We start from the raw sequence: 15473 nt of genomic DNA, 5'->3' as shown, positions 1-15473 counted from the left end.
GGGAGGTAAACTGCCTTACAGGGCTGTGGCTGCCTATTGTGGGTGAACAATCCAGCGACTCCAAGCCCGTTTTTTTTATGCTGTCTGCAAAGTGAAAGCTTGGCCCCTTGCTTGTCAGTTCTATTGTTAGTAGCAGGCAGGAGCCGCTCCCCATTCACCTCACACACATTAAATACTCTGCATTGTTTGGAGGGTCAGATGGCAATGGCAGGCACACATGCTCAAGAATGTGCACACACAGCTCTTGCTTTTAATATCCCATCGTATGAAGAGCTATGAAATATACCACGGCTGCAGCTAATTTAAAATGGTAAATGACTTCAGTTTGCATCTAAGTCAAAACAAAAAAAAGACCAGATCCTGAGTGAAGGAGCCATTGGTGCGGACCGTGGAGGCACCATTGTAGTTTCTATTTAAGACAGATGGTTAATAGGTTAAATTACATTTGTGTCAAAATAGCTTTTCAATACTGCAAAATGTCTTTAGCTGATTATCTGATAATCTATGAATTGTAATGTACCCAAGTGTAATTGAGATAAACATACGGCACACAATGTAGGTTACATCATCCCCAGTATTTAGAGAGTGGAAAGAATTTTAGTGAAAATCCTGGCATTGTAGGATAAACATTTTTCAGGGGAATTATTTCTCATGATATGGTCTTTGCAGGCGAGTTACAGTGATACTAAACGAAGGTCAGTTGATCTATTTCCAGTCACCACAAATCATGCAGGAGAAGTCCATTTTTTAGATACCCAGACGAGCGCAATCAAAATAATTTAAAATGTCAAGCAGGTAGTGTGAATATTCTGTCCATCAATACGTCACCCTTCATCCATTTACCAGATGTGTGTGAGCTGAGTTATAGCCCCCAGCAAGGCAACCTGTGTCATTTCATCCATGCGACTGGGTTGCAGCCGAGGTGTTGACATGCTTGCTAGCCTCGGGGTTGAGGAGAGAACTTGCGGGGTGGTGAAAGAGAGATAGGTGTGAGAAAAGAGAGTGGGGTAGATTGTGGTGGCAGAAAAAGAACAAGTGAGTAAGATGGAGGGAACGCTGGATTGAGCCGAGTTGGGGTATGGGTGTAGAAATGAGGGCGGTGGGGGACGACTGCTACCGTTTCCTGCTATGTCAGCAGATTGGGCTGATTCTAGGACGGCTTATCTTTCAGCAGGCATATCAAAACCTCAGCAAAGGCAGGGACAGAAGGGAAGGAGGACACCAGCACTACTATATTCCATGCATGCTGCAGAATGCTGGGACTACAGTGAAGATGACAACCTCAACTTTAACGCCAACAAATGCTGCTGAAGAAGTGACAATAAAATAAACAGTGGTGACATGCTCTATGTTTAAGCTTTGCATATACTTTCCCTATCATAAAACCAAAACAATGAGCTGAAAGATCCTAAAAAAGCTTTGTAGAGCTGAGGGGAACTTTGAGTGATAATTATCTTTTGGGTTCATTAGTGCGAGCTACTCCTTTCACATCGTAGTGATCTATACAGTATTCATTATAGCCGCTTCCAAATGGAGATATGAGTGTATCCATCTTCTCATTTAACTTTCAACAAGAAAGCAAATATTTTATATTCCTTTAATATCTGTCCACTTGCCTATTAACACCTATACATTCAGCATGCCAAGTGGCATCTCTGTATACACTCCCATAAAAAAACGAGTGCGTGTCTGCTTCTTCTCAGCGCAGCCCGCTTTAAAAACAGCCTTAGGGGCTCAAGGAAAGTTGTGGAATGCGTGGCAGTCCAAAGCGCATGGAGATGCCAGGTTTGCCGAGGAGCGTTCACCTACTCCCACAGCTGCATGAAAGTAAAAGGCTTGGCAACACAGTTAACAGAACTCCAATCAGGGAACAAGCTGCACTTGATCTGAGGGAAAACAGATCAAAAACAAAAATCCCATTTCCCATCTGCCACTTGTAAATGGCATTTAAAATCCACCATCCTACCAACGCATGTTGCCTAATCAAAATCAGCAGCACAGAGTCTCTGCGTGATCATTCCCTGAATAGTGGCCAGCAACCTGGTGTTTGCCCATCAGCCTTACAAACACAGATACTCTTGTAGCAAATTGAGAGAATGTCTGACAGTATAAATAACAAACGGGTTACTAAGTCCTCAAAAAGGAGAGACATCATTCAACCGTGTTGTCGAGGAGGTGAAGGGATGGGTGGGGATGCCTCCCCAACTTATTTCCCAGAGGGTGTGCACTGCACCAGGGAGATAAGTAACCCAACTGAGGACAAGGCTGGCATTCTACCCTGAGTCCAAAAGACAAAAACTCAGAGTCCTTCTAAAGAGAGGAATCTGACAATGCAGCATTTGTCTCGTTGCCAGCTGGAAGAACAAGCTCCCAATAGACACGTCAATATGAAACACTGCACACCAATTTTAAACTCAGAAGATTACTATAAACAATCTTATTTTAAGTTGGCAGAGCAGAAAAAGACTGATTCTTGGATTTTCTCAATTAATTTCAAACTACGACAGAAGCGACCTTGGAAAAAAAGCATATAGCTTAGTACTTATGAAGCATCAAATCCCATGAGTCATTCATTAATCCTGCATAAAGAAAGAAACACCAACAAGTCGAAGGTAAGGCCTTGTTCAGCAGCTTGCAAGTTATGCAAAGTGCATTTAATAAACAATCGTATTCAAAACTGTGCAGCCGTGTTGAATATGCAAAGCTGGCTGCTGAATCTGAGCGTTGCAACTTATGACTAAGCACCGCCCCCACTACTTGCATCTACCACCCAAACAACAACTGTACTCTCACTAAACCGAAGCCTTGTTAATGGGTTAATATAATGTGTTGTCCATAGACAAATGGTCTCATTTACTACTTTAAAAATGGAGACCTAGCACCATGGTAACTAAAATATAAATGATCCTCGCCATCGTCACATCAAACCCACTGGAGACATGTCTCTAGAGACACAGGAGCACTTAACATTTAATACTGTTTACACACACCATGCACAACTTAACATCCATCTGACAGCTGGCACCTGCAAGAACCAACGTGCAACGGTACACTCAAGCAACCATCTTTACTGAGTGGCTCTAATGTCCCATCAGCACCCGTTCTTATTCATGTGAAGTAGCAGGGCATAAGAAAAACATTCAATTCAAACCGTTAAATGTTTTATTAGCTGACCCTATTTGTTGGTTTCATTACCTAAATTATACTCAAGCTACAACCAATAAACACCTACTACTAAACTACTATAGACTTTGTAAAAGAAGTGGACTTAAGCACCGTGACTTCACCCATTGGTCAGTGGATTACAGTTTCGAAGCCTTGAGTTTGACATTTTGGCCATCGCCATCTTGATTTCTGGCCATCGCCATCTTGCTTTTCAGAGAAGATAACATTCAGAGATGGTTAAGCGTAACCAGCTACCTAATAACAATAGCAACATATTTTGACATCAATTTACATGCAGATCAGGTTTTACTATACGATAGCATGTATTAATTAATTAATTATTAATTATTCTTTTTGTAACCTGTGGCGTCGCCACCTGCTGGCTTTTTGAAAGAATACACGTTGAAGGCACTTCCGCATTGGCTTCATTTTTCATGCCCATAGTTTGTCGCTTGTTTACTATAAATCAAGCTAGCAGCAGGTGGATTACGTCTCTCCAACAATCTCCACTGCTCATAACTAGCACACACTGCCCATAGCACAGTGCACAGATAAAAGGCTATTTTCGGCCACTTGATTAACACCAAGCTTTCCATGTGTAATGTAAGCCAGCTGCCACACACACACACACACACACACACACACACACCACACCACACGCACACCACACGCACTTACAGCTCTTCATAGCAGAGTACACTCGGTTTGAGTGGTGTTTCTTCTTCTTCTTGTCCCCATTTTCTACTCTGAGAGGCCTGGCAGCACTCCCTTGTACTCTCCCTTAACTAATAAACAAAGAATGGTTTCCTTATATAGCTCTATTCAAACTCTACAACCTCCACAAGCAACATCAGAGGCTTGCAGGGAGTTGGGGAGAGCAAGCAAGTCCGTTCCAGACAGAGATTTCGGCCAAGGGCGAGGAGCACCGGCGGTGCGATTGTGTAACTGTGTAACATGTCATACATTAAGAGCCACTTTAAGTGCTATTTCTGGTGCCATCAAAGTTGAATACGTTTGAGAGGGCTGCAAACTGAGACACATCCAACACAAAACTATCTGGGGAAAAAATAAAAAAGCATTTGAAGCGTCACAAATCAACAAAAATGGAACTTTTTTTTGCAGTGGGTCAAAAGAGAGCACCATTAGGTCAAGGACGATGACATTTTAAAAATAGTATCAAAGGAGAAATGAGGACCATCCTGCCAGTTCAAAGTGTATGTTAAAACCATTTCCCTTGTGGTGTCACTATGTGTGATGGTGCCATTTTGTCAACATGCACTTTGCACCTTGATACGTTGTATGACGAAAAAAAGAGAACTGAATACTAATCACTGAATAAAACAAGAAAAGCATGTCAGATTTGCCATGTCAGGTCTGTATGAGAAGAACACTGACACCCAAGCAAGCTGTCATGACAGAGAACAATCCGCTAATCATTTTCAATTATAAAAAGGAAAACATAATAACCTGTCAAACTAATTCAGTTACAGAGAACTACAAATCTTTTTTAAAGAGTGTTGGATGATGTCTGACTGACGCATTTGAAGAACTCAATTGGCTTTAAGCACGGTGGCACAACAATTTATACAACTTATCAGTTGGTAGTAGTAAACAGCCTGTGAAAACAGCCGTGTAACAATATCTTCTGTGACTGGACAAACTTTTCACAGTCACAAAATAACCTGAGTTATGTCTGGTTATGCCAGCCTGGGCTTGGAGACTACTGTACAGCTGCGTCTCAATTTGCGTTCTTCCGTAATTACACTTGCTATTTTGAGTGCATGATTGCGTTTACACTGACAAGTATGACAAAATACAGTGCGCTATGAGAACCCGGACACTCCTCACCCTCAATGGTCGCCATCTTGGATACGTAGCAGAAGGGGAAGGACCAGCAGCAGTTGCTCGAGTGAACACAATATATACTATACAAACGTAAGTTATACATGTGGCCATCAAGCCATCAGTATGTTTGGTTAATTTAGCCGTCTGTTGGTACCGCGAACGATAACACAAATGCTACGTAGCTAGCTAGCAAACAGCGGCGATCATCATTTCCATTAAGTGCACAACAGGCGTGATTTGTCGAAATTCACAGTATAGTGTACACAGAGTACCATGTGGAAGTGTACTAACAAAAGTATTCAAATTGAGACACGGCATTTAAGTTTTTAAATGGAACGCCAATTTTACTAAAAAGGTAGCTTGGAGTATGAGAGACACGGGTGTTTACCAGCCAGGGACGGTGCAGTTTATCTCTCTGTTCCCTCCAAAGCCAGTACCGTCAAGACAGTTTAATGTTATTTAGAAAGTTATTTGGGCAAGTGATGTAGTATTTTTTACATTTCTCTAAAAAAAATCCAATATGTTGACTTATTCATTGCTAACTGCAGGGATGCTCCCAAATATTAACTGCTGATATATAGCAGCTAATACAACATGATCAAATAACATAATAAAATCTTATCTATTATTTTGTAGTGTGGCACCGTGTTGTTTGACATTTCATGGGATAAACGACACAAAAGAAAAAATAAGAATACTGAAGGACAATTTCCTCCAGCATAGCCAAATATTACAACAATGTGTTCATCACACTCTCATATCCAGAATATTTTGTCCTTTCTATTCTGCAACACTGGGAGCATTTCAGCCCCCTCTGCCAGCACGGTGGCCTTATACAGCGGGGGTCACTCCCCATACAAGTTAGCTACCAAACATTTGTAGGCAAGAATTTATCCTTATGAGAAAACCAAGAATAGATGCCCCGGGCTGCAGGAGGGCTGAGGAGGAGTGAAGGGGTGGGATACATTTCCAGCACTCCCAGAATGTTCACTCACCCCTGCGCAACAAAGCTCCGAAGTCACTTCCTGGGGAATTCCAACACGGGATTATTTTTCACAAACCACAGCGTCACTGGGACAAAAATAATTTGATGAGTGATACAAATGTTGACATTTGTCAACAAAAAACAAACATGTTGAGTAATGAGAACACCATTTGTTCATGTCTTATCTGCATAGTTACAGCCAAGTGCTGAGGGATCTTTAAAGCAGACAGGCTTGCTCTCACCTTTAAAACATAAGGATGGGGCTAAAGTTTCCATTGGTAGATCTTCAAAGCTATATACGCTCGGCCCCCTTCTTTTATTTTTGGTGGCAGATCCAATTGATAGCCCGTCTTGTTCAAATGCCAAGCCTTATTTTTCTCCTCTCACAATATGCACTGTATAGATATGAGTTTAGACTGCACACTACAAAAGTAAACTCGCAACGGTGTTTACTTCCACACGTTTAATGTTTTCTGATTCATCCGCAGTACTTGGGAGTGACGCATGCAAACACACTTTGAATACCAGAAATAACCACAACAAGTAGCATTTGGCATCAAGTAGTAGTCCACTCTGTGAATCTAAAAGAAACACACTTGTGTGGTGGAGAGAGTGATACACGATTCATTTCCGAGCTGCAGACTTTGCCTGGGGAAGCAAACCAGCGATCTCTATATACACGAGGCATGCTTCTGTAACCTTTATGCAACTATTGCATTTCTTGGTTACTTCTTGGCAAGATTAAATAAACCGCCAAGCAGAAGAACAATTGATTTGATTGCCTAAAGCAATACGCAGTAAGTGTTAATAACTAATTCAAGTGAAATTTGAAAATGACTCGAGGGTGCTTGACAACATGTGGTTTTTGTACAAAACAGCCAATCTACACTCTGTGTTGGCAGTGCGGTAAGCTTATGTACTGGGCGCAGCAGACACCTGATTAGGTTACATTTCTGCCCTGGTGACTAAGAGGCATGAGCCTCGAGGTGGCAACCATGGCAGCAGGGATTTCTGCCAGAGATGCACTCCAGTAATAGCTGAAGAGCTCAGCTGCAACCTGAAACACATTTCAGAGCAGATCCACTTTCAGACAGGCGTCGACATGTTGCTTTAATTTAAACTCTTAAAATTACAAACTGAGGTTTTAAAGGGAACCTAGTTTTGGCACAATGAGTAGTTGATATTTGTGCAACTTCATGTCCTGGTCGATATTTCTACCAAATGATGGAACTAAAAAGCTCAGATCAGGACTAACCAAAGTTTCAATATTTACAAATTGAATATTTGTCAAAGGTAAAGTCAACACCAGAGAGAGAATTTTAGCAGACTAGTGCAATATTAGTATAATAATAGATGAATAAGTCAACACAGATCCAGCCATAACGGATTCCATGACGAGCAGTTCTGGAAGGCTAATAAAGACACTTCAATTCAAAATAGATGGTATTCATTTCCAAACCTAACCTGGGGAACTACACCTCATTTCACCACGGGGATCTTTCAAGTTTCGTATCATATTTAACCTCGAGTTATCTTCTGGAGCGTGACCATCTAATGGACACATGACATGGTGTAGTCATAACTCTTACGTCCTCTTGAAACACATTAGCATGTGTGTATTCCACCTGATGAACATAATGTTTTGAAGTGTTGCTCGGGGACATTTTTGGCACAAACAGAAAATCACTGCATTGAAAGCAGAAGCTTTGATCATGCAGGTGTGGAGCAGCTGACAAGTCAATGTGGCAAAAAGGTGAATTCTCAGCTCTTAAGTCACCAAACTCCAAATGACAGTTTTTTTTTTTCTTAGCCCATATAAGCTACCTAATACTATACAAAACTGTCCACCAATCTCAATCCATTACAAGACATAAACATGATTTGAACCGTTCAAATCAACAACTCCATTCAAAATGCCTACTGAGCAGGAGGCAGCATGGGTTTTCATCCCCCGTCACTATGACAACCACACTGGCTCCTGCTTCACCAGACTGCTCAGCAAAATGTTGTATTTTTAAACCAGACTTTGGGGTCCAAATGACTTAAAATGACCAAAAAAAAAAACACAGAACCACATAAGCAGACTGCAGGGCACAGACTGCTCCTCCTGAAATGTACTCCATGTTTAATTATAGACCGAAAAAAAACCCAGCCAACATTTCCTATCCTTGAGTCATACCGAGTATTTAAAACCAATCAATTAGCAAAGGCCACTAGGGCAGAAATAGTTCTTCAGTGTTACTGGCAGGCAACCACTGGACTGGCTTATATTTGTGATGCAATGTACATTGGCTGGTGGACTGAGAGTGGGGGGGGGCAGGCATACCAGAACTTAACAGAAAGTAGATGGGCCTCTGCTGCATCCATCCAACAATGAATCAGAACTTGTACATCAGTCTCAGTACATCACAGCGTGACCACTAGAAAGACAAATCATGATAAACAGCTACAGTACAATCTCTTAATACTCGTGTCATGTAATTATAACTATTCATTTTAATATAGGTTTGGGGATAGGACAAAAGAGAAAGTGATTCAGTGAGTCTAAAACTAAATAAGTGCTGTACATGTGGAAGAGCACGGGGACCCTTTAACAGGAAGCCCTGCTTGGAATCTCGTGATTTGACTCTTATGTTTAAAGGTTACTCATGCCTTGGCTTGGTCACAACGAAGTGTGAAATTCTGTGATATTGTTAACTTGAACTAGGCCAGACATTCCTCCGCCTCCATTCAGACCCCCCCCCCCCCCCGACACTACAGAACTCCATGCATTAAGCACATTACCTCAACATAGCATTACCTCAACATGTGTCTTAGCTACAATTTGTAACATTGCAAACTGCTAATTTGAGAGAGTCTGAAGTTATGCTCCTTAAGATTTCAGCACTAGTTGATTTGGAAACAACCTTGGGTACCATAGTAACAGCTAGTGTGGTTGAATACTACAGCAAACTCTGAGCAGCTACTTTGTCACAAAGAACAACAGAAGAACAGATGATTTATACGTTTACAGTGCAACCAAACACACTCACATTGTAGGTATGTGTAGGGAGGAGAGTGGAATCAGGGCAGGAATGGCGGACTCCGCCACCAACGATGAAAACCACTGGATAGAAATATATTTACAGAATGTAAATACATTAAACAGCAATAGCTTAATGAATCACAATAATCATATCTTTCCCTTCAACACCAAGGAAAGTGTGAGGGGAACTGACAACACATCAATATCACAGTAAGAACCCATCCCACGTACTGGGAATACAATTCCAAAACTTAGGGGAGCAATTTATTAAAACTATGCAAAATTATACCGTCAAGAGAGCACATTATATATGCACAAGGTTGGAGGTTAGCAGAGGAGGAGAAGTGAGGTAGAACGGCAAAAAAAAAACTTAAATTTCATCTTCATCTCTTCATCTCCAGCTCCAATCGGACACACTACAGATGTACATCTTACAAACATGCAGTGTACATGTGCTAATGACTGTCTTTAATTATGTAACCACATATAACCATTATGAAATATCAAATAAACTAACCTGGGGCACTTAGATTTTGCCCTCAGATTTTGGTTGCCAATTTGGCAGCTGATGCCTCGTTACTAACCTGGCAACCATTTTAAAACATTTGTTTCAGGCTCAGAGATCCATAAACCATAAAACAAGGAATGAGTTCCAGGTGACCGCGAGCTGCGCTGGGAAACGAGCAGCGCAGCAGACACTGATTCTGCATTACCAGCTGATTATGTTTATTTCAGAACAACAAAAAAGGGGATGCTGATAGTTAGAGATGTTGCTTTCAAAGACTTAAAGCAAATGTAATGTAACCATGCTTCTCCGTACAGCTCAAATGCTGTCCCCTAAACTTCAGCTTCTTTCCACCTGCATGAAAAAAAAAACCTCTCATCATCGCAGCTTTTGCAAAAAACACACGCTTGGGGTTTCCTTTCTCTTGCACAAGCCCTTACAGTCTCTAGCAGACAATATGTTATTAATATGAACTGTACTTGCTTGACTGTACCCCGCAACTTTGATGGACACTTCCTGTACGCACAGCAGAGCTACCTGGCTGAGCCTGAGAAGCAAACCTGTTGGCTTCCTTCCTGTGGCCCAGTGCATTAACATGTATGCCTCTTTGGATTAAAGTGTCATTATGGGTTGCTTATTACTTCCTCTCTGTGGTCACTGGTGACAGCAAAGGTCTGTTTTCATGAAGAACAAAAGGAACAGATCAATAAATTAGTAACGTGTTGCTGATGAGTAACCCCTCCACTGCCGGATGAGATTGACGTTGAAGGTCTTTACAAGTCAGAAGCACATGACCGTCGAAGGTTAGTCCCCCCAAGGCTGCAGACCAAGCTGACGCTAAATTGTTTGCTTTAGCATATTTCTGTTAGATGTTTCAATGACAACAGGGCTATGGACTGTATGTCATTCACAGATTGATTTTAAGTTCTTCCATTAATGCAAAGCATACTTGCTTTCAGCTTTCATTGTGTGCAGACTCCTGATGATTCACAGTGCTTCTCCTTTCCTGCCACAGATTTCAGCACTCAATAACTGAACAGCTACACAATGCAGAGTGTCATTTGAGAAGATTGGTTTCAAACCTCTATTTGCATAATGGAGGCATAAACACATTCACCAAAAACAAAAAGGTCAGTGCAGTTGATGATGTAATGAAAAAGCTTTTGACTGCTGCTTTTATGTCAGGGAAGCCAGATAGTTTGATCAGTTTAATAAATGGTCAGTGATGTCGCTGGTGGCAGAGCCACATACTAAGCAGCAGCAGCAGCAGCTGATAGTAACAGTTAACTATGAGACTTGAGAAAATGACATTTTCACAGAGATGAAACAGAAGCGGAACCGATCAGAGCAGAAGAACAGGGACCTGGCTCATTAGACGAGAGCTGCCATTTTGAAAGGACAGAGTTTAACACCGGGGAACTTGAGGGGATGGGATGACATTCTCGTGGTGCTGCAATTTTCTTCACCACTTTTATTAAATATAGATTTTTTTTTGTTACAGAAAATCCATTTAATAACTGCAAACCATTCCCACAAGAAATCCTAACACCCAAACGGATCTCAACACACAGAGTGGTGCTAGACATACCTCGAGGATGTGTAACGAAACAGTCAGAGGAGAGCACTCGTTCCTGAGGCATTACACACACATTGGCGCAGCCTGCAGCCTATAAGGTCATGCGTCTTTTTCTGACAAGCCAAGGTCTATGCAGCCAGAGGGGGGAGCAGGGAATTGAGTATGTGTATGCATGTGTGTGTGTGTGTGTGTGTGTGTGTGTGTGTGTGTGTGTGTGTGTGTGTGTGTGTGTGTGTGTGTGTGTGTGTGTGTCTTCAGGCCACGATTTACTTTTGCCCATTAAACTGCCAGAGAAACTCACTTGCACATCAAACATCGCAGGCATCTCTTGCTCCACCGGTGCCCCCCATCTCATATGACCTGTCATGTCTGCCTCCTATCCAGCTCACACAGTCCCACACCCACAGTCCCACACAGGGCACTCTGCCTTTTCTGAAATGCATCGGCTGCTCATTTGTGATCTTCTCATTTGCAATACTAGCATGGAAAGTATTGATCCTGGAGCACAAACTTGGCACACAAAAAAACACCGAAGTGATCATTCAACTCAAATCCTTGACAAATAGGAAAATATCATGATTCCCCTCAGTAATAATAATAATACAAATAATAATAATAATAATAATAATAATAATAATTGCAACAACAGATATAGCATGTAATAGGTATAACTTGTGCGAATGGCAGGCCATCAGAGCCTTGTATTTCTATGAAGGGGTGTGGCAGCGGAGCCGGCACAGACAGCCATCCCCACAATGCATGCAATATAACCTGGAAGGATAGCTGCTGCTGCTGCTGCTGCTGCTGCTGCTGCTGCAGAGAAGCCCATACATTATTCTCTATGTCGCACTTGACATTCCCCCCCCCCCCTGCTCCTATTGTACCCTAGACCGTGCCAACCCCATGCACATGAACACAGGTTTCCCTGCATGCTATATAATGTTTAACGGCGTGGTGAAGCTATAATGTGTGGAGTCCCCCTTTTTGGAGGAGCTGCTTCTTTAAAACACAGCAGCCACGCGCTTTACACAGGTGGCCGCCCTGTGTAAAGCGCGTGTCAGACATGGCATTATTGACGACATGTATTATTTAAACAACAAAAAGTTGGAAACAATTGCCTGTGGCATTAGTGGCAGCTTGAATGAGATGGTAAGTTAACATGGCGGTGGCTGGTTTTTCCCTGGTCCGTGAACTCTCCATGCCTCTTTGACTCTGCACACAGACACACACACACACACACACGTTGAATCCTGCAGCCTCAGAAAACAAACAGCTTTGCCAAAAGAAATCCTCACCGGGGTGAACCCCTGCAGCAGCCCTGTGGTCTGTAAAGTGGCCAACAAAAAACCCAAAACCGATGCCACTGGAGAGAAGTCGACAATTAAAAGCCTCCACAAGTTTCGTTGATTCAAATGAGCATCGCTGCCCCTGAACTTAAGCTAGAGCAGGGATCCACTCCAAAGCAGAAGAAACCAAAACGTGAAGCAGTCAGAGAGAGAGAGAGAGAGAGAGAGAGAGAGGGAGGGAGAGAGAGAGAGAGAGAGAGAGGCTCCCATCCAGCAGGCTGGGACTCACGCTGGGCTCGCACACACACAGCGTGCGGGTTTCATTAGAAAGCTTTTGGTCGGAGAGAAGGTCAGGCAGATCTCTACGTCTGCTGCGGGGGGAGATGGGCAGCACAATAAGCCGATTACAGGGTTGTACACCTACCTTCAGATCCTCTACTGGGGCATTTCAAGCTAGTCAGCCCTGAGAAGATGCACATTAGCCGACAGTCCCGCTTCTCAGCAGTAAAATATCCTCCGCGTTGAGGGAAATTTCCAAGTGGCTGGACAGTGTTGGAGCAGCGGCACTGTGTGTGTGTGTGTGTAAATGGGGAGGGGGGAGATACGGTGGGGCAAAGAGGAAATGCGTCACTATTAATCGACCAAACGCTCTGTAGTCCATCCATACACCCCCCGTTGTCTACCGAGACTACAAACGGGGGGGGTGAATGAATTGATATGTATTTATATTTGAAATGTGTTCGTGGGATCACTATAAGAACACTTACCTCACGTGTACACGTTTCTTTAGTTGTAACAATGTATTTTTTTAATTATTGGTTGGCACCAGATGATCCTGTTATGTTTGGGTAATAAGTAATTGCTCTTTAAATATTGGTTTCAAGCATAGACTGTAGATGTAAAGCCAAAAACAATGAAAAGGAAGAAAGGAGACTTCCCTGTGAAAGGCATCCAAACATCACCACCTGCTCAAATATAGGCCTACTCGTTGTTTGTTTTACTGTAGAACCAGTGACCTCAAACCTGCCAACGATATGCTTGTTTGTCCAACAAACCAGCATACCATTTTCTTTAAAGGGTACTCCGGCAATTCAGTATTTCGAACTTCTATAATGATGAGCAAACCCCCTCCTGACATGTTTTAGTCCTCTTCCATGGTGTCCGCCGCTATAAACCAAACACTGGCTTGAGATAGATACACATGCACGTGTTAAAGGGAGATAGACCCTCCTCCTTCAGCAGATAAATGTGCATAGTGTGTCAAACTCAACACATATGTTCATCATCATTATGTGGATGTCTAATATGCAAGTCGGCAAACAATAAGAAAAACACAATTTTGAGTAGTGGGGGACTTAAAGACTAAATCTAAGCAGTAGAGCCCGAGACGTCCTGATTTTTAGTATGGGTCAAACCATACCAACACCCCCTGTTAGTAAAACAAGCTATTAGTTATACATGTGTAGTCTCCAAACCCAAACTGATGACATCACTACTATGACCTCGTCATAGTTTCTGAAACTTAATAAACCTCCAGAGCCACAGAAGACATTAAACATGTGTGTGCACCTTGTATTGAGAAAACTGATCATGTGTGAAATTGACAGAGTGGCCCCTTTAAGGCTAAGCGCTGTGGTCTAAACTTATTTTAGCCATAAAATACTTAATGTGGGGCCCGGCAACTACCTGGAAGTGGGACATTTGAGAGTTTATTATTTTTTGCAGGGGTCAATTGAGGTGAGGCAGGACACAAATATAAACTGAGGGATTGGAGGCATTTGTTTCACATGCTATAAATGGAACCTGGGTCCTTGTTGTCAGGGTACAGTGCGGTGAAATGTGAACCTAAAGGGGGGTGAAGCTTAAAAGGTGTTGACCTGAGCCGGAGCAGGCCAATCTCAGCTGGATTCCAGACATTCTGATGGAAGCCCCTTGTTACGGTGAGAGCCATTAACACGTCCGTCTGTCTGTCTGCTTCTATAATCTCTATACTTCCACAAACACTACAGCATAAATCATCAGGTATGTAACATGACTGAGTGACATCCTTTTCAAAATAAGAGCATATGCTGTTTCCAGGCAGAAATGTCTACTAGGAACATTGTTGTCAAAAGGAAAATTAATTACCTTTGGAATAAGATCCCAAACTTTTTTTTTTTCACTCTGGCAGATTTGTATGTTGACACTTTTGCGGTTTTCTTTCAACAAGCACCCGCAGGCATGGAAGAGGGGAAAAAAACCCCTTTCAAGTACAGCAGACCGACCACATCAAGAGCAGAGACGTCAGGTTTTGGCCTGTGTTCAACTTAACTGGAGATTAATGATTAGTGCTGTAGCTTGATGAAGTGTTTCTGTACCGCAAATATGAAGGTAGGTACTGGAATACATGAAACCACTCAGAAACCAGCAGGTGGGCTTGGGACTGTTTCAAATATGTTATGGAACATGTGCCAGGTTAATTGTATTTAGCACAATGAACAACATTCTTTATACATGTTTGGACCCTATCAACTGTGCAGCTAAAGTAAGCTGAAATCAGACCAATGGCACCCCCTAGTGGCCAAACACATGCAGTACATATTACATATTACTACTTGAAGTTGTGGTAAAGAAAATAAGAATGGATCTCCAGAGAATTCAGGATTTCAATTATGGAAATAAGACATCTTTTTTAAAAAGCCTTGAGATTTTAAGAGATGTATCAGACAAAGTACAAAGTATTTGTCTTCTTTGTGCTTTGATGCAATGTTGTTGACAACTGCAGCTCATTTTAATAACATACCCTGGATGGTATTTGGTTAAGTGTGGTGAAAAAGTCTACACAGCAATGTCAGCTTCAATGACACGTTACTCACATCACATTACTTTACACTCACCAACCAGGTCACTTCCTGTTTCCAGTTTTAGGGAGGAGAAGCTGATGATGTGTTTTAGGAGGTAATTTTAGCACCTAATGAGTTTTAATCCACAACAGGGCTAAAGAAAACCAGGTTTTTAGTATAAGAAAATGACTAGTACATTGTTCAAAGATCACACTCTTTACTCAATTAAATAACTGAGGTAACTGAAACAAGAGGTTTTGGAAA

At 42.1% G+C, this 15473-nt stretch overlaps 1 protein-coding gene across 7 annotated transcripts in view; it reads right to left on the bottom strand.

Moving 5' to 3' along the window:
• tln2a (talin 2a) overlaps positions 1-12942 on the bottom strand; it is a 77930-nt gene extending 64988 nt beyond the window's left edge. For 6 of the 7 annotated variants that reach the window (XM_029458313.1, XM_029458323.1, XM_029458325.1 and 3 more), the window contains exon 1: positions 12812-12942. The gene's annotated coding sequence lies outside the window, so the exon portion shown is untranslated. Of the gene's footprint in view, positions 1-12396; positions 12534-12811 lie in introns of those variants that run through there. The other variant, XM_029458322.1, reaches the window with a different exon arrangement.
• Between the last annotated feature and the right edge of the window lie 2531 nt (positions 12943-15473).

Source organism: Cottoperca gobio, chromosome 3, assembly GCF_900634415.1.
Source record: "Cottoperca gobio chromosome 3, fCotGob3.1, whole genome shotgun sequence".
Classification (NCBI taxonomy): domain Eukaryota; kingdom Metazoa; phylum Chordata; class Actinopteri; order Perciformes; family Bovichtidae; genus Cottoperca; species Cottoperca gobio.
This window is presented reverse-complemented; position numbering and strand designations above follow the sequence as displayed.